Raw genomic sequence first — 20,159 nt, 5'->3', positions numbered from 1 at the left:
ACAGAGCCAAATACCCACAGCACAACGATTGAAATTTCTTTGGAGAGCTGCATTTTTTAAACTTAAAACTTTTCAAAATAGACTCGCCCAGGCCGTAGTATTTTGTGGAAGAGCCGCACGCAAGGGGCCAAAGAGCCGCAGGTGGCTCGCGAGTCGCGGTTTGCCGACCACGGCCCCGAGGCTTAGCGATTAGGAGAGAAGGCTGTGTGGCTTCAGAGCTCAAGTTCTGCCACGTCACTCGCTGGCTGTGTGACCTTGGGCACGTCACTGTGTGACCTTGTGTCTCTGCACCTCAGTGCCCTTCTCTGTAGAAAGGATAATGACACCTTCGAGAGGATTGTTAGAGTTCAGGGATGTAACCCATGAAAACAACCCGTCACAGGGCTTGGCATGGATTAGGACTTCGATTAATAATTTCCAGAATCTCTAAAGGTTTATATTATATTATAAATGCTGAGCCCCTATATGGTACACCCAGAACTAACATGGTGTACCAGCTATACTTAAATTAAAATGAATGAATAAATAAATAAATACCCCCTGCTGAGAGAAGCACTTGGCTTCTAGGACTAGCTGGGCCATCTCCCACCTTGCCACCAGATGGCGCTGTGATCATTCGCAAGGCGATGCTTAGCCCATGGGCTCAGTGAAACCCCTTCCAAGTGATTTCCAGTCTTCTCCAGGCGGTTATCCTGCAGGTGAGTCTCCAGGCGGCCACTCAGCCTTTACTGTAACCTTCCAGTGACGGGGAGCTCACTGTTCTCGGGCTGGAGACCTGGCAGGGCTGGTCCTCTGGGTGGGGCAGCCAGCCCCTGGGGAGCCCGGACGGAAGCAGTAGACAGAGGAGGGTCAGGACTCGAGGGAGGCAGGGCGAGCCAGGCTGGACCATGCTGGCTGGGTCCCGGTGGAGTTGACAGTCCTCCGGTGGGGTCCTGGCTCTGCCACATTCTTCTCCCGTGACCTTGGACAGGTCACGTAATGTCACGGTGCCTCTTCCTGATGAAATGGGTCTGACTGGCAGTCCTGGGCTCTCCTTCCCGTCGCGGGGAGGGAGGATGACTCAAACCTACAGCCGCGCCCGTGGGAGGGGCTTGGGAAGTGTCAGCCTGAGGGAGGAATCGTGACTGGTGTCATCGTGTGGAGGCGCCTTCCAAGCCACAGGCCCGATCCCCGGGAGCCAGGCCCCATCCCCGGGAGCCAGGGGCCTGGCGTCTGTCCGTGAGAGAGAAGAGATGTCAGAGCCCACACTCTGGCCCCGGATCTGGGCTGCAGTGCCGGGACTGCCCCAGGCCTGGGCTTTCAGAGAAGCCGCTTGGCCTTCCTATGTTTTCCTCTGCAAAACAGGAAGGATTCACATCAACCTCATGGTGTCCTTGCGGTGGGTAGACCAAGTAACCAGGCTGGGAACTTGGCACATGATGTAATTTTCACTTCCCGTCCTCCAGGGGATCCCGGGGCCGCCAGCGCCCAGGGCCCAGCACCCCTGGGACGCTGGCACCTCTCCCCCCATCCCCCCTTCTCCGAGGAAGGTGCTGGCCCGCCAGGCGGCAGGTTCTAGCTTCTTCTGCTTCCTTTCTTTGTTTCCTTTTGAGTTTTCTTTGCGGGACGCGTTTCCCGTTTCCCATGCTTGGGGCTCCCCGTCGGATGTCCTGGTGTCCGGCAGAGGGCCACGTCTTGGCCTCTCGTCCCTCAGGACGGTTGGAGGGTCTGTGGGCGGGCGTGAGGGCCTTGGAGCCTCCTCTCTGCTCCCAAGGCCCCCGAGAAACCAGGCGGCCGGTGGGAGCTGAGGGCGGAGGGGCAGCTCTGTCCGGCCCAGCCTCCTCCGAGGTGTCTTCTCTCCTCTCCCAGGCCGCTCTGTGCGGGGACCGGAAGAGGGCAGAGCTGCGGCCCTGTCCTGAGTGCTGGGACGGGGGCAGGTGGGCAGTGTGTGGTGCCCAGGGGCCACGGGGAGGGCAGCTGGCCCTGAGACGTGGCCTCGCAGGAGACATCCTGCTCGCTACCTCCTTCCACTAACGCCCCACCAGGGTCACGGTGCTGGGAGCCAAACGGGAGGCTCACCCGACACTTACTCTTGGCTGGATGTTGCCACACACGTGGCCACTGGCGCCGTCGTCACCACGGCCTGTCTGGCTCAGAGATGGGGACACCGAGCCGCAGCATCAGGACCACAGGGACCGACCCAAGGCCCTGAGGCGAGGAAGTGTCTGGTCCCCTGGGGCATTCCCCCAGCTCCCCTCCCATGCCCCTCCTGGTCCTCCCCTGTCCCCTCTCTGCCCTCCTCCAGCACTTAATTTTAATGGCCCTTGATTGCACACCTCCTCTCAAGGAGAGGCTAATCAGGAGTGCATTTGGGCGGTTCTGGTGTAAATGAGCCAATGGGGCCCGCGGGTGGGGAGCCGGAGGAGCAAGGAGCAGGCGGTGGGCATGTCCCTTTGGGCCACGCAGAGCCGGGAGCAGCCTCCTGTCAGCTGCTTGTTTCTCTTCCCAGTGAACCAGGGGCTCGGCTTACAGGGGTGTGGAGCCTCACTGTGCTTCTGTGCTAGGCCCTGGGCCCTACCCTGGGGAGGGGGGAGCTCACGGAACCCCGGGACCCCCAGCCGGGAGCAGAGGCCCCTGGAACTGCCCGGGGCCCGCCATCCAGCAGCCCCCTGGCCTGGGAGGGTGGGGACGGGCAAGAGGGTCCCATCTGTCACCCCACCCCCTGCGCTGTTATTTTCGGGGCAACAGATCTTGGGAAGCTCATGTGACCAGCTTCTGAGTTATTTTTCTAAAGGGAAGGAGAGAAGCAGTCCTGGTGGGGAAACAAGCAAACAAAAGCAGCCAGCCAGCGAACGCCAAACAAACTCTCTCTCAGGCTCCAGTGGTCTTGAGACTCGTTCGCGTGGGCTTCCTGGCACACGGTCACCTTGGGCACCAGCCCCTGGAGGTGGCGGGTGGAGCAGGACTTGCCCCTCCCCAGTCCTGGGTCCCTGAGCCGGCCCCAGACTCCCCGAGCCTCCGTTTGCTCAGGGCCCGGTGAGGAGGATGGACTCCGGGCCGGGGAGGCGAGTGAGCGGTGAGACGGGGAGATGGATGCGTTTTGCTAATGAGGCCCGAGGATGATAATTTTCCCGCCGGCAGGAGACAGCCCCACGCCCCCACATCACGAACGGGGCCCCCCCCGGAAGGTGCCCTGCTCCTGGAGACGCGTGATTGCTGAGAGGTGCCGTGTAATTATTTAATCAAGCCCGCCTTGTCCCCGGCCTCGGGGCGGAGCCGGGCGGCTGACCAGCCCGGCCCGTCCCCCTCCTCCCGGGAGGATAATCAGCTGGAGCGGGGAGAGGGGGTGCCAGACCCCAAGCCGCTTCTCTTTGTGTCACAGCTGGGCTGTGTCGGGGGACTGTGGAGGGAGGGGGCCAGGTCACCTTGGGGCTCTCCTGGACTGAGGACAGGCAGGAGGGGCTCTGAGGACACAGGATCAGGGAGAAGGCAGCATGGAGGTCCTGTGGCATCTCAGCCCCTCCTGGCTTCTGGGTTCCCTCCCTCCCTCCCTCCCTCCCTCCCTCCCTCCCTCCCTCCCTCCCTCCCTCCCTCCCTCCTTCCCTCCCTCTCTCCTTTTCTCTCTTCCCCTCTTCCCAGCTCCCCTCTCCTCTTCTCCCCCTCTCCTCCCCTTTCTCCTCTCCCTTCTGGCTCCTCTTTTCTTCCTCTCTTCCGTCCCCCCTCCCCCCTTTTCTATTCCTCTTTCCTCCCCAGTCCCTCCCCTCCTCCTCCCCCCTTCCTCTCCCCTCCCCGATCTCTTCCCCTCCCCTCCTCCTTCTTTTCTGATTTCTTTCCTCTCCCCTCTTTCCTTTCTTATTACACAAGCAATGGACAGACACATACCTCCTCCCTGGCCAACATGCAGACAATGCACTCAGGGCCACTCTCTCCGGTGACCCTCCTCTCCTGGGCCCTCCCCCCAGGGGCACCCCAGCTCCCAGGCGGGCCTCCCAGCCTTTCCTTAGGCGCTCACAGACCCCCCTGGGGAAGCACTAGCTTTGGTGTCTGCTCTGCTCACACCAGCAGCCCCGACGCTGTCCAGACCAGCGTTCTCAGCCCGGCTGACTGGCCACGTGGAGACTGTTCGGTCGCTGTGGCTGGTGAGGAGGCAGCTCCTGGCACCCAGTGGGTGGAGGCCAGGGGCACTGGCTGCTGGCACCCTGAGGGCACAGGCCGCCCCACAGCCAAGAATGATGGGGGCTGGGACACCTTGGCCTAGAAGGCTCTGCAACTTCTTATTTTATTATTATTATTATTATTATTATTATTATTATTATTTTTATTATTAATTTTTTTTAGTGTATCTTCAAAACCTTGGCAGGTTAACAAACATACTTCTCTCATTCCTTTTACTTGCTATAGGCTGCCTGCATCCCGATCTACTTATCAAATTCTCTGGCCACAGATCCGGTTGCCTCCAGTTTTTTGGGGTTCAAGGACATGGCACCGTGGGGGACGCCCTCCTCCCACAGCAGGTGCATGAGCCCCTCGCCCCCCCCCCCGGGAGTGGGGTCACTGGGTGGGAGGGGTAGCCGCCGGCTCACCCACTCACCGGCCGTCTGTGTGGGGGGCTGTGTTTCAAGCCAGGCGGACGCTCCTTCTCAATTCCGGGAGACAGCAAGCCACGCTCCTCCATGGGGCCGTGCCAGCCTACCTTCCGCCTCTCCCACCACAGGCCCGAGGCTTCGGAAAGGCGGTGACAGTGTGGGGTGAGTGCTATGTCCCCAGGCAGACCAAAGGGAGCCCGACCTTCACAGGTGGGCGGGCCCATGTCCTGACAGCCCGGCCACGGACCCCCGTGTGACCCTCACGGGTAGCTGCTGAGGGACAGCCTCTCCCCCTCCCACCAGCCCCGTGTGTCCCGAAGGGAAGGACAGGCCGGGTGTGTGTGTGTGTGTGTGTGTGTGTGTGTGTGTGTGTGTGTGTGCAGAGGAGACTCGGTGAGGGTGGGCGGCTCGCACTCCAGCTCTGCGGAGTCATGTCCTCCCGGAGCCCCCAGTCAGACCCACCGGGGACCCAGAGAGAGACCGCAGGTGGAGGACAGAGGGGCCCAGGGTGGCTGGCCATGGGAGTGGATCCTGGGGGTTCTCTCAGCTCCCCTCCACTGAATACCCTCCCAAGCCCCTCCCCGGCCTGGGGCTGAGGCTGCCAGATGCCACAGAACACGCCTCAGTATCTGGAACATCGTCGCAGGGCACGTTTGTTCATTGCTGATCTGAGATTCAAACTGAACTGGGTGCCCCTGGCTTCGCTGCCACCCTGCCTGGGGCAGCAAGGAGGAAGAGAGAGCCCTCTGGCAGGCTCCCACCAGTCCGCGCCTCCTCTTGGGGCTGCTGGCTTTTCCTCTTCCCTCTCCCCAAACCATCCATACCCTCCGGATCCTGCCTGAAGGCATCTTTCCCTCCAGAGAACTGGGAGGAAGGAGGGGAAGCGGATCTGCTCGCTGCACTGTCTGTGGGCCCCCGGGACACGCGGGGGAAGGTGTAGAAGGCCGGGCAGCCCCCCTGTTTCCCTCCTCCCCCCTTCCTCTGAGGTCCTGAGCACCCCCAGACGGAGGCACGGTCTTGCTTGTGTGTGAGAAGCTGAGGCCGGCAGGGGAGGGCGGTGGGCGTGTCCAGGGCAGCCCTGATGGCCACATCGACCCCGTCCCCGCCCCCCTCTCAGAACCCGAGGCCTGCTGCCAGTGTAATTAGTTAATAAATCACCTGGAGTGATAAATAGAATGATAGATGCGGGCTTCCCTTGATCACTTTTTTATTAAGGAGAAATAAATCAGCAGCACATTGTTGCTATAAACCTTTCAAACCGGGCCGATCCTGGCTGGCGGGAGCTGATTAACATGGCCACATGGAGGGAGCATTTGTAGCTGATCATCGAGATCCATCAGGTCCCCTTCACGTTCCCTCCTCGGAGGCCGCGGCAGAGGCCAGGTGTCGCTCCATCCTCCGCTGCTGCCCCGCTTCCCGCAGCACAGCGAGTGTGTGTGGTGCCAGGCGGCCCAGATCGGAGCCCAGCAGTGCCGCTGACAGGCTGTGCTGCCTGGGGAACCTCTGCCTGTCTCTGAGCCTCAGCGTCTTCCTCCCTGGCCGGCAGCCCCTCCCTTGGGTGGCCGCTCCGGGCAGCTGGTAGGGGCAGCAGGTGCCAGACTTCTCAGCCCCAGAGCTCCTTTCCAGGCCTCAGCGTGACTGAGGACCCCAATGAGCTTTTCTCTTTGTGGGCTCCATCTACCGATAGCTACCATGTTTGCAATTAACACAGAAAGTAATATATATATATATATATATATATATATATATATATATATATATATAAATTCATTAAAAATAACAATCATGTCGAAACCGGTTTGGCTCAGTGGGTAGAGCGTCGGCCTGCGGACTGAAAGGTCCCAGGTTCGATTCTGGCCAAGGGCATGTACATTGGTTGCGGGCAGATCCCTGGTGGGGGGTGTGCAAGAGGCAGCTGATGGATGATTTTCTCTCGTCGATGTTTCTAACTCTCTATCCTTCTCCCTTTCTCTCTGTGAAAAATCAATAAAATATATTAAAACAGCAACAACAACAACAACAATCACACATCTATCACAGGTCAATGGGAGGCACTTTAAACAAACAAACCAACCAGGAAGTATCTATAGTTTACAAAACAAGAGAAATGTGAGGAGAGTGGCTTGTTGCACACTTTCCACACATCTCTTACACATCTGGGGGCGTGGGAGACAGCTGGGTTTTCATCTCTGCCGCTGCAACCCATCCATTGTGGCGAGCTGTTTTGGTTTGGAGATATAGGGAGTCTGGCCTCGCTCAGACCTGCAGTAGAAGAGGGGAAAGGTTTTTTTTTTTTTTTAATATATTTTATTGATTTTTTTTTACAGAGAGGAAGGGAGAGAGATAGAGGGTTAGAAACAACCGATGAGAGAGAACCACCAATCTCCTACTGGGGATGTGCCCGAAACCCAGGTACATGCCCTTGACCAGCATTGAACCTGGAACCTTCCAGTCCGCAGGCTGACGCTCTATCTACTGAGCCAAACTGGCTAGGTTGGGAGGAGCTTTTTTGTTGCTTTTGTTGTTAATCCTCACCTGAGGATATTTTTTCCATTGGTTTTCAGAGAGAGGGAGGGAGGGAGAGGAGGGATGGGGAGGAGAGAGAGGAACATCGATGTGAGAGAGACACATTGATTGGTTGCTTTCTGCATACACCTGGACTGGGGCTGGAGGTCAAATCTGCGGCCCAGGTATGTGCCCTTGACTGGGAATCGAACCTGTGACCCTTCAGTGTGCAGGCTGATGCGCTGACCAGGCTGGGAGAAGCATTTTTCCCTTTTTTTTTTTTTTTTAAATTGTTTAAAGTATTATATATAGTGGTACATATATCTCCTTTTCCCCCCATTGATCTTCCCCCAGCCTCCCCTACCCCCTGTCGCATGCACTTATTCCCTCATCCCACCCGGGAGAAGCATGTTAATAGACTCTTTGAGTCATTATGACCCTCATGTAGCCTCTGGGAAATCCCCCTGCACACCCCTGGCGAGAGCAGGAGAGTGAAAAGGAGAATCACTTCTTAGTATTATCAGGAAAATAGCTTTGACACTTGACTCCCTGAAAGGATCCTAGAGACCCCTAGGGTTCCCCAGACCCCACTTTGAGAACCACCAGAGTGATGACTGCAGGGTCCCCTGCTCTCTGATCCCTCCCTGTGGGGGGTCCATCTCACGCCCTGGGGGCCCTCACCTACAACCTCCATTTTGCAGAATGCGGAACCCCTTCCCCCAACCCCACCACCTTCCTTTTCATCTGCGTCTCTGGCAGCTCTTTCCCCTGCAGCCGCCCTGAGGACATTTCAGTGATTCCGGTTTCCACGAGTCCCAGCCGCCCCGAAGGAATGACCTGCTAAGAGTGCAGTTTTCCTTCCCTCGCCCTCACTTTGATTTGATCAGGCCAAATCTGAAATGATGTGTGAAAGTAATGATATTTTGTAATTAAATCTCTGGTGACGGCCACTGCAATTTGTGCTATATGCATTGTTCATAAGGAGAAAAAAAAAAAAAAAGCCCGCATCAATTCATTTTCTGACTGGCTACTCCAGGGACTGGCAATTAGGAGCAGCTCATCTCTCCTTGCCTCGCATATTAAAGAGCCACTGAAATGCAAAGAGAATTTGGGAGTTTTTTTTCTTTTCTTTTCTTTTCTTTTTTCCCCCCAACCTTCTAATAATGTGAGCTTAATTAGGGAGCCTCGGTGATAACCGGAAAGTTTTGGATGATTGGAGCATATTGTGGTGGAAGGGAAAGAGAGAGCGAATAAAAGGAAATGGAGGTGTCGGGCAGAGGCTGGGATGGCGGGAAATCAGGAACACCTCACCCTGAGAGGCGAGACTTTGCGCTGGACCAGGCCTGGCTGTGGCCAAGGACAGAAGGTCCCCAGAGCAGACGCCCCTGGATCTAAGCAAAGTGCTGCTGTCTTCACCTTCTGGCGGGCACTTTCCGTTGCATCCTTATTTTTTATGATTGGACCTGGGAATGTGTTGTTTTCATTTGCACCCCCCGTGACGGCTCTTGCTCTTAACTGGTTATTGCTGTTGGCATTAGCTCTGGACCCAGGTCCTGAAAAACTGCCCCATCCTTAAATAGACTTTTATTTATTTATTTATTTATTTATTTTTAGAGCCGTTTTGGGTTCACAGCAAAATTGAGCAGGAATAGAGAGTTCCCATATCCCCTGCCAGAAAGATCCTCTCTCACTAGCCACATCCCCAGCCTGTCTTCTCCGGGTTCCAAGAGACCCCCAAATTGCCATGTAAGGGGTTTACCCAATAACAAAGCAGATGGGTGCTTTGCTGATGATCTCTGAAAACTGGAATTCATTGGCAATCCAGAAAGGGGGGCTGGGGATCTTTGCATATGTATCGAGAAGGTGTTTCCTAAGAATCTTAACAGTGTAAATAAAGTTTAAGTGCATCTATAAACCTGCTTTGCAAGTGTTCCTAAGGTATTTAGAATTGCCTGTCAGCATGTAAACGGCTCACGGATTACAAATTATTCTTCTAATTCATTAAAGCATGTCCCCTAGTCACTGATCACAGGCAGCTCTCAGCATAGTTTAATGGTAAGCACTTGAGAAAAAGTGGGGTTTTGTGTGTATTTGATATGCAGGTGTGGCTGAATCCAGCACGGCCTCTCCATTCTGAATTCAAACCGGAACATAGACAGCCTTTGGGACCAGATTGTCTTTACTGTTAAATTGTTCAGATTTAGTTTTCTTCCTAGATTTTAATGGCGTCAGAAGCGATAGTGAAGCCCTGCTGGACATTTCATCTTGGGTTTTCACCGGTTTCAGTCCTCTATTTGGAAACTAACATTTATTTAGCATCTATTATGTGCTCAGCTCTGACTTAGTCTGTTAGCCCATTTTATCCTGGCCACAACCTTGCCAGGGAGGGTAATTTGCACTGTAATTTTGTGGTTACTCACGGTAAGCTAGTAGCTATGTTCAAAAGCAGACACTGAAGTTTGCTAATCATAAATTTATGTTGAAAGAAAATGATTCTTTACCAAAACAGAGTGTTGTAGGTAAATCTACCTGTGCATTATCTGTATATATCCTTCCATTGAATCACGAGAGCAGCCTGCCTTGTTGATTCAAGAACACAAAGGTTAGCAAAACAGGCAGGAAGATTTCAGGGCATGTCCTCAGGGGTTGGGGGAGGGGGAGAGGGAAGGGAGAAATGTGCCAATGATGAGAGGTTAGACCATTGGGTCTCAACCTTGGATGCACAGTAGAGTCGTCTGAGCAGCTTTTAAAAAACACTGATGCCCAGGCCGCCCCAGACCAATGAGGACAGCGTGTCTTGGAGTGGAGCTTAGGGAGAACCACAGCATTAGTGAGCACAGGTCTTCCCCACGATGAGTCCTCACAGCCAGTGTAGTGGAATCGGCATGGACACCAGAGCCAGGTGGACTGGGTTCGAATCTTAGCTCTTCTGTACCTTAGTAACTGGGCAAGATTTTAGACAAGGTATCTTGTCACTGGGAATCCCTTTTTGAATGGACACTGATACTCCTATATAATAAAAGGCTAATATGCAAATTGACCAAACAGCAAAACAACCAGTCGCTATGATGCACACTGAACACCAGGGGGCAGATGCTCAACACAGGAGCTGCCCCCTGGTGGCCAATGTGCTCCCAGAGGGGGAGCGCTGCTCAGCCAGTGAGTTCAGCTGTGATGGCAGGAGCCTTTCCTGCCTCCAAGGCAGTGCTAAGGATGTCAGACTGCTGGCTTAGGCCCACTCTCCACAGGGCCATCCCCCCGAGGGCTCCGGACTGTGAGAGGGTGCAGGCTGGGCTGAGGGACCACCTCCCCTACCCCCATGCATGGAATTCATGCATTGGGCCTCTAGTATTAATAATAATTAATAATCAGACTTGACTTGCAGGGCTGTTCTGAAGATGCAATGGGTCACTCAGGCACTCAGGATGGGGCAGTAAACTCCTCTCCTTAGCTGCCAGGGCCCCAGCCTCTGCCAGCCCGGTCCCAGGTGCCCTGGCTCTCACCCCGAGCCCAGCGCTGGCCGCCCCACGGGGAGCTGTCCTCTTCACCGATGTCCTCGACGTGCTCAGCCGTGCCCATCTCCCGAGGAGGATGGTATCGGCATTTCAAAACAGTTTAATTATTCTGCGGCTGTCTGGCTATTAGCTGCGACAAGAGAGCTCAGGGCTATTTTTCAGCATTAATTTTCCATTTGAAATGAATTCCTTTTGGTTACACTTTTTAAATGTTTCTTTTAATTAGACGCAATTACTTCAGAAGAATTGCTTTTATTCCTCAGCCTGAGATCCCAGTGATAAAGTCGCTATCTGGCCCCACCGAATGGCCGGGACGGCTCATTTAGCCGCTGCACTAAAGTATATTGAACTAGGAAATTATACAGCGAATCAACTATTAATTCCTTTTATGATCGCTCGCTCTCACATCTTGAATGAGATCTTCAGGGGGAAATTTAGTCACAATAGGGATCATTGTTCTCTACCTCCAGCCGCCGGCCCGAGGGACAGGGACTGGCAGCTGGGGGCTGCCCTGGCCCTGGCCCTGAGGTGGGGGCAGGATGGTGGGGGAGGGGGGCTCCCGGCTTTCCTGGGGTCTGTGGGGAGAGGACAGTGTGGGCAGTGCAGCAAAACCCCTTGGCCAGGCTGGAGGAGGCCCCCCTCGGCCCTGTGCCCGGGACGGGGCTGTAGCTATGCTGAGGGGGAAAGCAGACAATTGCTCCCGTGGCAGGCAGGTTGCAGAGTCTGCGGATCCCGTTGGTGGTGGTTCGCTGTCCTGGAGGGAGCCTGGGACTCGGTAGGTGGCACTCTTCCCTCTGTGTTGGTGACTGGGCCTGAGCTGATGGCGGGCCCCAGAAGAGCTTTCGCAGCCAGAGTCCTCGGAAAAATGCTTTCTTTAGAGGCTTTAGCCCGATCCACTCTTAACAGGTGGGGAGACTGAGGCACCGAGAGGTACACCGTCACACCCGGAGACAAATGCTGCACCAGGTCTCTTGGTCTCCGGCCAGGTCTGCGGCACAGCCCCTGGGGTTTTCTTAGGGTGGGAAGGAAGCCTTCCCTCCGATCCTGGCTGTCTGGTGGCTGCAACTGGAGGGGGTGTAGGTGGTGAGGACCACAGCTCTGCCCACCTAGGGCTACGCTGCCACCCGGGCACCCAGAGGTGCCGCACTCCCTGCCTGCTGGATGAGGAGGGGATGGGCAGGACCACAGGCAGGCATTCTGGGCACTTGGAAACCACAGGGCTTCAGGGGCCTAAGGGTGGGATGGGGCAGAGAGGGCCCTGCTCCTGGCAGTCACCTCAAGGGAGTCATCTCTCACTCACAGACGCTGTGGGACGACCGTGCTAAGCAGGCGAGGGTGGTGGTGAGAGGGGTGGGAATGAAGAAAACACGGCCCCTGACCTTGAGGAGACACTAAAAAAAAACCGTGATGTGTATACTTTCTCTTAGAGGAGCTGGGCGTTGAAGGACCTCTAGGAGTTTGCAGGGGGGAGGGGTTCTGGGTAGAGGGCAGGGCAGGGGCAATGGCGTGGAGGTGTGAAAGCAAGAAGGCTGGGGCACGGAGGGGAGGGGCAGGAGGTGTGCTCCTGGTGCCACGCCGAGGGGTTTGGGCTCTGTCCTGAGGGCACGGAGAACCACTGAGGGTTCCCAACGGGGCGGGGCCACGGTCAGCTTTGTGGTTTGGACAGACCGTGCTGGCTGCCTGTGTAGATGTATATGGAGGATGTATTGTAGATGGGGATGGGAGGTAACAGACTGAGAGTCATGCTGGAAGGTCATCCCCCTGTTGACGACGAGAGGGGTGAACACAGCCCTAATCGGGACGGGGGCGGGGTGTGTGTGTGTGTGTGTGTGTGTGTGTGTGTGTGTGTGATGCAAACAGGCCAGCCTCGGTGAGTTTCAGCCAGGGCTGCCTTCAGGTTTTGTGGACCCTGCACTCTTCCGCCTTAGTGAGCCCTTCCACAAGGACAGGCCCCGGTGGGTCCTAAACATCACATTTGTTTCTGAGAAAAGAAAAAGTTCAAACATTTTTGCCTACTTTAAAAGTTATGTTTTTCCTAATTTTTAAAGGGATAAAAAAAACATGGCACAGACAAACAAAAGAAGACTACTGCTCAGCCTTCAAAGAGAAGGACATTCTGCAATATGCAATATTGAGGATGTCGTGCTGAGTGAAATAGCCAGACACAGGGAGACAGACATTGCTTGATTTGACATATAGGCAGTGGCTGACATAGTCAAATCCATGGAATTAAAAAGTGGAACGGTGGTTGCCAGAGGCTGGGGGCAAGGAGAAGTGATGAGTTACTGACCAAAGGGCTGAAATTTTCAGTAAAATACCCCTTAAACTTACACAATGTTCTATGTCACATATATTTAAATAGAAAAGGTTCAGGTAACCCCTGCCAGAGTGGCTCAGTTGGTGGAGTGTCATCCTGTGCACCGGAAAGTTGCCGGTTCGATTCCCGGTTGAGCACACACTTGGGTTTTAGGTTTGATCCCAGGTTGGAGCGTACCTCCCTCCCTTTCTCTAAGCATATCCTCAGGTGAGGATGAAAAAGAAGTTTCAGTTAAATAGAATAATTAAATACTAGAAATCTACTGTATGGCATTGCATCTCTAGCCAGCAACACTGTGTTGTATAATAAACACCCGTTGAGGGGGTAGATCTCTTGTTAAGTGTTCTCACCACAATGAGATTAAGATAAAAAGAAATTAAGACCTTTTTGGGCCTTAGGCCTTAGGCACAGGCTCCCGAGCCTCCAGGTCTGAGGAGGAACAGATAGGAGTCAGAACTCGGGTCTCTTGCTTTCTGTCTGAGGGAGGATGTGGACGCTTCCCTCCCCTTCCTCCTTCAGCCCTCCCAGCGCCTGGGTGCCCAGCAGAGGGGCGGACGGATGAGCATCACTGTGTCCCTGTTTCCGGTACTGCCTACCACAGTCCTTTGTGGCCGAGATGATTAGCCTTCTCCCTTTGCAGACAGAACACTGGCGCTCAGAGAGGGCATCTTGGGCAGGAGGGGAGCTCCTGCCTCAGCTTTATCCCAGCAAAATCTCTCTTGAGTTTATCTGGGGGAGGGCAAAGGGTCACCGCTCCGTTTTCTTCCTGTCCCCAGTACCCTGCTCTGGACTGAATGCTTGAGTCTCTCAGCCCCAAATGCATATGTTGACGCCTCTATCCCCAGTGTGGCGGTATTTGGCGGTGGGGCCTCTGGGATGTAGTTAGGTCATGAGGGTGAAGTGCTTATGGATGAGATCAGTCCTTAGAAAGGGATGAAAAAATCAGATGCCTCTTTCTCTCCACCATGTGTGTCATTCTTGACACACAGAAAACAGAGTGGCTAACGTAAATTCATCTCATTTAAACAAAGAATTATAAAAAACGCATGGGCTGATCGTACTCTCAAAAACCTCCAGGGAAAGCAGTCCCTGATGGCAGCATTGTAGGCGTGGTCTCAGCCCTGCTTGCACATCACTATCATTTGCGAAATCGAAAAAATACAGATGCCAGGGCCTCTCCCCCCCCCCCCGCGCCCCCCCCTCCCCCCCGCGAGATACTTCTTTCACGTGTCTGGGGTGGGGTTTGGACGGTCCTTTCAAAGCCCCCCGGGGATTCTAATGGACCAGGAACCATTGCTCTATGTAATCATAGGTCTCTTTCATGTCTGTCTGTCCCAAAGGGACTGTAAATATTTGTGGAATCAAACATGAACGAATGAAGGAGGCTATTGCAGGCAAGCCTTCTCTAGGGTGCTGGGGAGGAGGCCACTGGAAGCCCATGGCCGGCCCTGGACTCCTCAGTGATGGGAGCTGGCTTTCCATGGGAGGAGATGGCACGTATGTGGGCATGGAGGCTGCAGCATGCAACAGCAGTTAGTCCAGACCTGGGGCAAGGGCCCATTAACAGCACTGGACAGGGGCCTTGAATGCCAGGGTAAGAGTTTGACCTTTCCCCCCTGCTCACCTCTTCTGATATCATTGATGGCTTCTCAGCTCTTTCCTATTGGAGCTCAGCTTCCGGCTGGAGAAGGCGTGGGGGCAATTTCTCCTACTGCTTCCCGCCCAGTTGTGCGCTGAAGCCAGCCTCCAGCTGGACTCCCGAGACCATATGGGCCTTGGGAATCATCATAAGAGGAAGCCATCTTCTTCATTAATTGATTAATGTAATTAAAGAAAGATAAGTACGTCGATGCCGACCACATTAGAGCTAATTTGTACAGGCAATTAGCTGCGTTCCCTCCTTCTTGCTAACTGCCTCAGATGTGCTCCTGCCCTCGGGGGGCACAGGTGGCTCCAACCTGGCCCCCGTGCCCAAAAGGAGTGCTCGTGTCCCCAGACATGGGCTGTAACGAGCTCTGTGACCTGAGGGGAGACACCCTAACTTCTCTGAGACTCGGTTTTCTTGTCTGGCCGATGGGGTAATGACACTGATCTCGTGAGAGCTGTGATCATTCAACAAGGAGGTGGAGAGGCCAGATCCGTGGGAGGAGCAGGGCATCCCCTCCTCCTGTGTCCTCCAAGGATGTGTCCTTTTTCAGGCCTGGTTTCCAGCCCCGGCCACTGGGGACACTGTGGGTCTGGTTCGTACCTCACTTCTCTCCTACCTGACCCTGTCTGATCCTCTCTGTTCTCTGGGGGCTTTCTCACAGGGGCTCTCGTTCTTGATCTTGCTTCCTGACAGTCTCCCTCTGGACAGAGGCACCCAGGCCCAAGCAAACTCTCTCTCCAGCCCAGATCCCTCCTTGGTCATCCAGATCCGAGGACCCAGCTGCCTGTGGCATGTCCCCACCAGATGCAGCAGCTCCAAAGCGGACTCATTTTCTCAGTTCCTTTTCCAGGGCTTCTGGTTTTTGTCATCTTCTCTGCGTTGGCTGGGAATCCAGCAGGCGCCCTGCAGAAGTCCTCCCCTAAGGTGACTTCTACCTTACTTTTTCTGTCTGCCCATTTCTCCGTCTGCCCGAAAGGCCCTGGTCTGGCCCAGCGTGGAAGAACCCTTGTCCCAGGATTCTCTTCTCCTCGCTCCCATTCTCCACACTTGGCTCACTGCTCTTCCCATATGGAGTACCTTCTCCCTTCTTGAACTGTGAACCTCTCTTTCAATTACAAATCCCTCGGCACCTTCTCTACACTTCCACTGTGACATCAAGTTTAACATGTCGAACATGGAGTTCTTGAGCTCATTTCCTCCCACCTGCCCGCAGGCCCCTCCCCCAATCATCTTCTCTCTTGAGCATCCCCATGTCAGTGGCCCAAGTCAAAAACTTGGGGGTCATGCCTGACATTTCTGTCTCCCTCGCCTACCACATTCAGTATATCAATACGTCCTGTTAATTTTTTAACAGTTTTTTGAGGTATAATTTACTTGCAATAAACTGTACTTTTTTTTTTTAAAGTGTACAGTTTGAAAAGCTTTTACATATGTATACACCTGGGAAACCATCACCCCATGAAGATCATGAACATAACCATCACTCTCAAAAGGTTAATGCTCCTTTGAAACCCTTCCTCCTGCCCCTTCCTATCTAGTAATAATTAATGTCGTTTTTAAACATTTGTTTAAAATCTTGCTTGGCGTTGACTTGTATTGACATAACCTTCAAACACGTGGTATCTACAGAACGTGTGAAGTACAATTAACAAGTTTTGCTTGAAAAAGTTTGTGTTTGGTTTGGTTTTTGTTGCAAAACTAGGGCTAAGAAGATGGCGGATGAAGAGCATATTCGGCACTGCATGCTTTACGAGTTCCAATTAGGAAGAAAAGCAAGTGAGGCTGCAAAAAACATCTGTAGTGCTCTTGGTCAAGATGCAGTTAGCGCCAGAAAATGCCAGCATTGGTTTGAGAAATTTCGCGAGGGAAATTTTTCGTTAGATGACAAGAGTGGTCGAGGCCGTGTGTTCAATTTTGATCAAGAAGTTCTTCAAGCTCTTTTGGTGCAAAATCCTCAAATTACCCAACAAGAGCTTGCGACAACTTTAAATTGTTCACAAAAAACAATTTCCAATCAATTGCGTGCACTTGGCAAAGTCCAAAAGTTTGGAAAATGGATTCCTCATGAGTTGACCGACAACAACTGTAATCAAAGAGTCACAATTTGCAGTTCGCTCCTCTCTCGTCAAAACCGTTTGCCGTTTTTAGAGCAAATTGTTACCGGAGATGAAGAATGGGTGCTGTATGTTAATTTGAAAAGGCGGCCTCAATGGTTGGACAAAAATGAGGCTCCGCAGCCCACGCCAAAACCTGACTTGCATGCGAAAAAAGTGATGTTGTGTGTTTGGTGGAATTTTAAAGGAATTCTTCATTATGAACTTTTACCATCTAACCAAACCATTACAAGTGCAGTGTATAGTGCCTAACTGGAAAGGTTAGCCCAAGTTTTAAGAGAAAAAGAACCCGCGCTGATTAATCGGAAGGGCGTAATTCTTCACCACGATAACGCACGACCGCATACTGCAAGAATTACTGCTGAAAAACTGCGCCAGTTGGAATGGGAAGTTCTCCCTCAACCTGCATATTCTCCTGATATTGCCCCTTCCGATTACCATTTGTTTTGTTCTTTGCAAAACTTTCTTCTTGGAAAAAAATTTAATAATGAAGAATGCCTCAAAAATGCATTGACCGAATTTTTTGCATCAAAATCACAAGAATTTTACAACAGAGGGATTAAAATGCTTCCTGAGCATTGGGCACAAGTAGTAGAAAACAACGGCAACTATATTGTTGATTAAATTTTGTTGTATTGTTTAAATAAATTCGATTTAAAAAAGTATCAGAAAATGACATTAATTATTACTAGACCTAATACTCTTTCTTCCTTCTCACCCCCAGCCAATCGCTGGCCTGCTTTCTGTCTCTATAGATTGCTTTGCTTTTCTAGAATTTTATATAAATGAAATCACACAGTATGCATTCTTTTTTTTTCTGACTTCTTTCACTCAGAGTAATTATTTTGAGACTCATCTATACTGTGGCATGTGTCATAGTTCATTCTTTTTTATGGCTGACTAGTATTCCATTATATTGATACTAGTGATCATCAATGAGAGAGAAACATTGACCAGCTGCCTCCTGCCCGCCCACCACCGGGGATGTGCCCGAAAACAATGTTCATGCCCTTGACTGAAATGGAACCTGGGACCTTTCAGTCCATAGACCGACGCTCTATCCGATGAGCTAAACCGGTTTCGGTTGCAACTGGCTCTCTGATATCCCCTGAGGGGTCCCGAGTGCGAGAGGCTCTGCAAAGTTGCTGTCATACATAACCCACCCCTAAAGGTGAAATCGCGTGGCCCCATGAGGATTCGAGCTCCCTCCTCTATGGTTCTGGGGTGCGTCACCCGAGAACCACTGCTACCAAGGCATCACAGCTTGGCAGCTCCTGTGTTGAGCGTCTGTCCCCTGGTGGTCAGTGTGCATCATAGCTACTGGTTGAACAGTTGCTTAGGCTTTTATATATAGGGATGCCACACTTTTTATAGATTCATTTACCTGTTCATGGAGATTTGGGTTGTTTCCAGGTTTTGGCTGTTAACAACTAATGTTGCCAGGCACATTCCTGCACAAGTGTTTGCAAGGACACAGGCTTTCATTTTCCTCGGGTAAATACATAGGATTGAAATGTTAGGATTGCATGTTGGTATACGTTTAACTTTTTAAGCAACTGTTAAACATTTCCCAAGTGTTTTATGAGAGTTCCAGTTGCTCCATCACCTCATCAGTATTTGATGTGTTGGTCTTTTAAATTTTAGCCAGGCTGATGGGAGTATAGTGGTTTTAATTTGCATTCTCCTGATGAGTAACGATGTGGAGCATTTTTCTGCCTGTATATATTCTTCGGTGTAGTGCCTATTCATAATTTTTACTCATGAAAATTGAGTTGTTTGTTTTATTTTTATTGAATTTTGGAATATAAATTCTTTATCAGTTAAGTGATTTGCAAATATTCTCCCCCCCCTCCAGTTTGTAGCTTGTCTTTTCATTCTGTTAACAGTGACTATTTTTTATTTATAAAAAAATATATTTTTATTGATTACAGAGAAGAAGAGAGAGATAGAAACATCAGTAATGAGAGAGAATCATTGATCGGCTGCCTCTTGCGTGCCCCCTACTGGAGATTGAGCCCACAACCTGGGCATGTGCCCTGACAGGGAACCCAACTATGACCTCCTACTTCCATAGGTTGATACTCAACCACTGAGCCAAGCCATTTGGACAACAGCGACTTTTAAAGAGTAAAAGTTCTTAATTTTAATGAGGTCCAATTGTCCATTGTTTTTCTTATATGAGTCATACTTTTGGGGTAAACTATAAGAAATATTTGCCCGAAGGTACAAATATTTTTTCCTGTATTTCCTTCCGAAGCTTAATAGTTTTAGGCTTTATATTTAGTTCTATGATTTTCTTTGTTAACAGCTTTATTGAAATAAAATTCACACAAAATACAATTCCCCCATGTTAAGTGTTTAATAATTTAGTGGTTTTTAGAACATTAAGAGTTATGCAATAACCACTTTCTAATTCCAGAACATTTTCATCATCCCCAAAAGAAAGCTCATATGCATTAGCAGTTACTTCCCATTCTCCCTCTTTCCCCAGCCCCTGAAAACCACTAATGTATTTTCTGTCTCTATGACTTTGCCCCTCCTGGACATTTCATATAAATGGAATCATGTAATATGTGGGTCTTTTGTGATTGGCTTACCCAGCATCATGTTTTCAAGGTTAATTCATGTTACAGCACGTGTCATACTTCAATGTTTATTGCTGACTAATATTCCATTGTATGAATGTGTCGCATTTTGTTCATTTATCAGTTGGTGATCATTTGGGGGGCATTTCCATGTGTTGGTCATTGTAAATAATGCTTTTACAAGCCATTGCATACAAGTTTTTGTGAGGACTTATTTTTTTTGTTTCTTATGTATCCATATACTGAGAAATGGAATTGCTGGGTCATGTGGTAACTGTACGTTTAACTTTTTGAAAAACTGCCAAACTGTTTTCCAAAGTAGATTTACCAGCAATGTGTGAGGTTCCAATTTCTTCGCATCCTCACCAACAATTGTTATTGTTTATCTTCTTGAACGTAGCTATCCTTGTGGGTGTGAAATGGTATCTCACAGTGGTTTTAATTTGCATTTCGCTATTGACTAATGATTTGGAGTATCTTTCCATGTGCTTATTGGCTGTTTGTATATCTTCTTTGGAGAATGTCTTCTTGTGCAACCTGCTAGGTTGTAGTAATAAAGGAGGCAACTTCATTTCTCTCAGCCTTTTTCCCTTACCTGTAAAATGAGGATCATAACCTTCAGGTCACTCAGTTGTTGAAAAGGTTCCATTTAAATGAGGTTTGGGACAAGATAGTCATGGGACATGATTCTCAAGGAACCCAGAGCTGCCATAGCTACAGGTGAAGAGAAGGCTGCCCACCTCCAGGATCATTTCTAGGCAATGAGCTTGAACTTTATTCATGTGTCACCGAGACCAAGACCCCAGCATGCTGACAGACTGAGTCTGGGTTCTGGACTTCTCAGAAACACTCAGCCATCTTCATTATTATAAAATTCATTTTTTTAGAGCAGTTTAGAAAAAATTCCCAA

General features: G+C 51.3%; 1 protein-coding gene across 1 annotated transcript in view; it reads left to right on the top strand.

Moving 5' to 3' along the window:
- ZHX3 (zinc fingers and homeoboxes 3) overlaps window positions 1-4,845 on the top strand; it is a 280,813-nt gene extending 275,968 nt beyond the window's left edge. The window contains exon 6 of the mRNA XM_084887538.1: window positions 4,836-4,845. The gene's annotated coding sequence lies outside the window, so the exon portion shown is untranslated. The remainder of the gene's footprint in view (window positions 1-4,835) is intronic.
- The last annotated feature ends 15,314 nt before the right edge of the window (window positions 4,846-20,159 follow it).

This window comes from Pipistrellus hanaki (genome assembly GCF_964339955.1).
Source record: "Pipistrellus hanaki genome assembly, chromosome: 6".
In the NCBI taxonomy this organism is placed as follows: Eukaryota; Metazoa; Chordata; class Mammalia; order Chiroptera; family Vespertilionidae; genus Pipistrellus; species Pipistrellus hanaki.
This window is presented reverse-complemented; position numbering and strand designations above follow the sequence as displayed.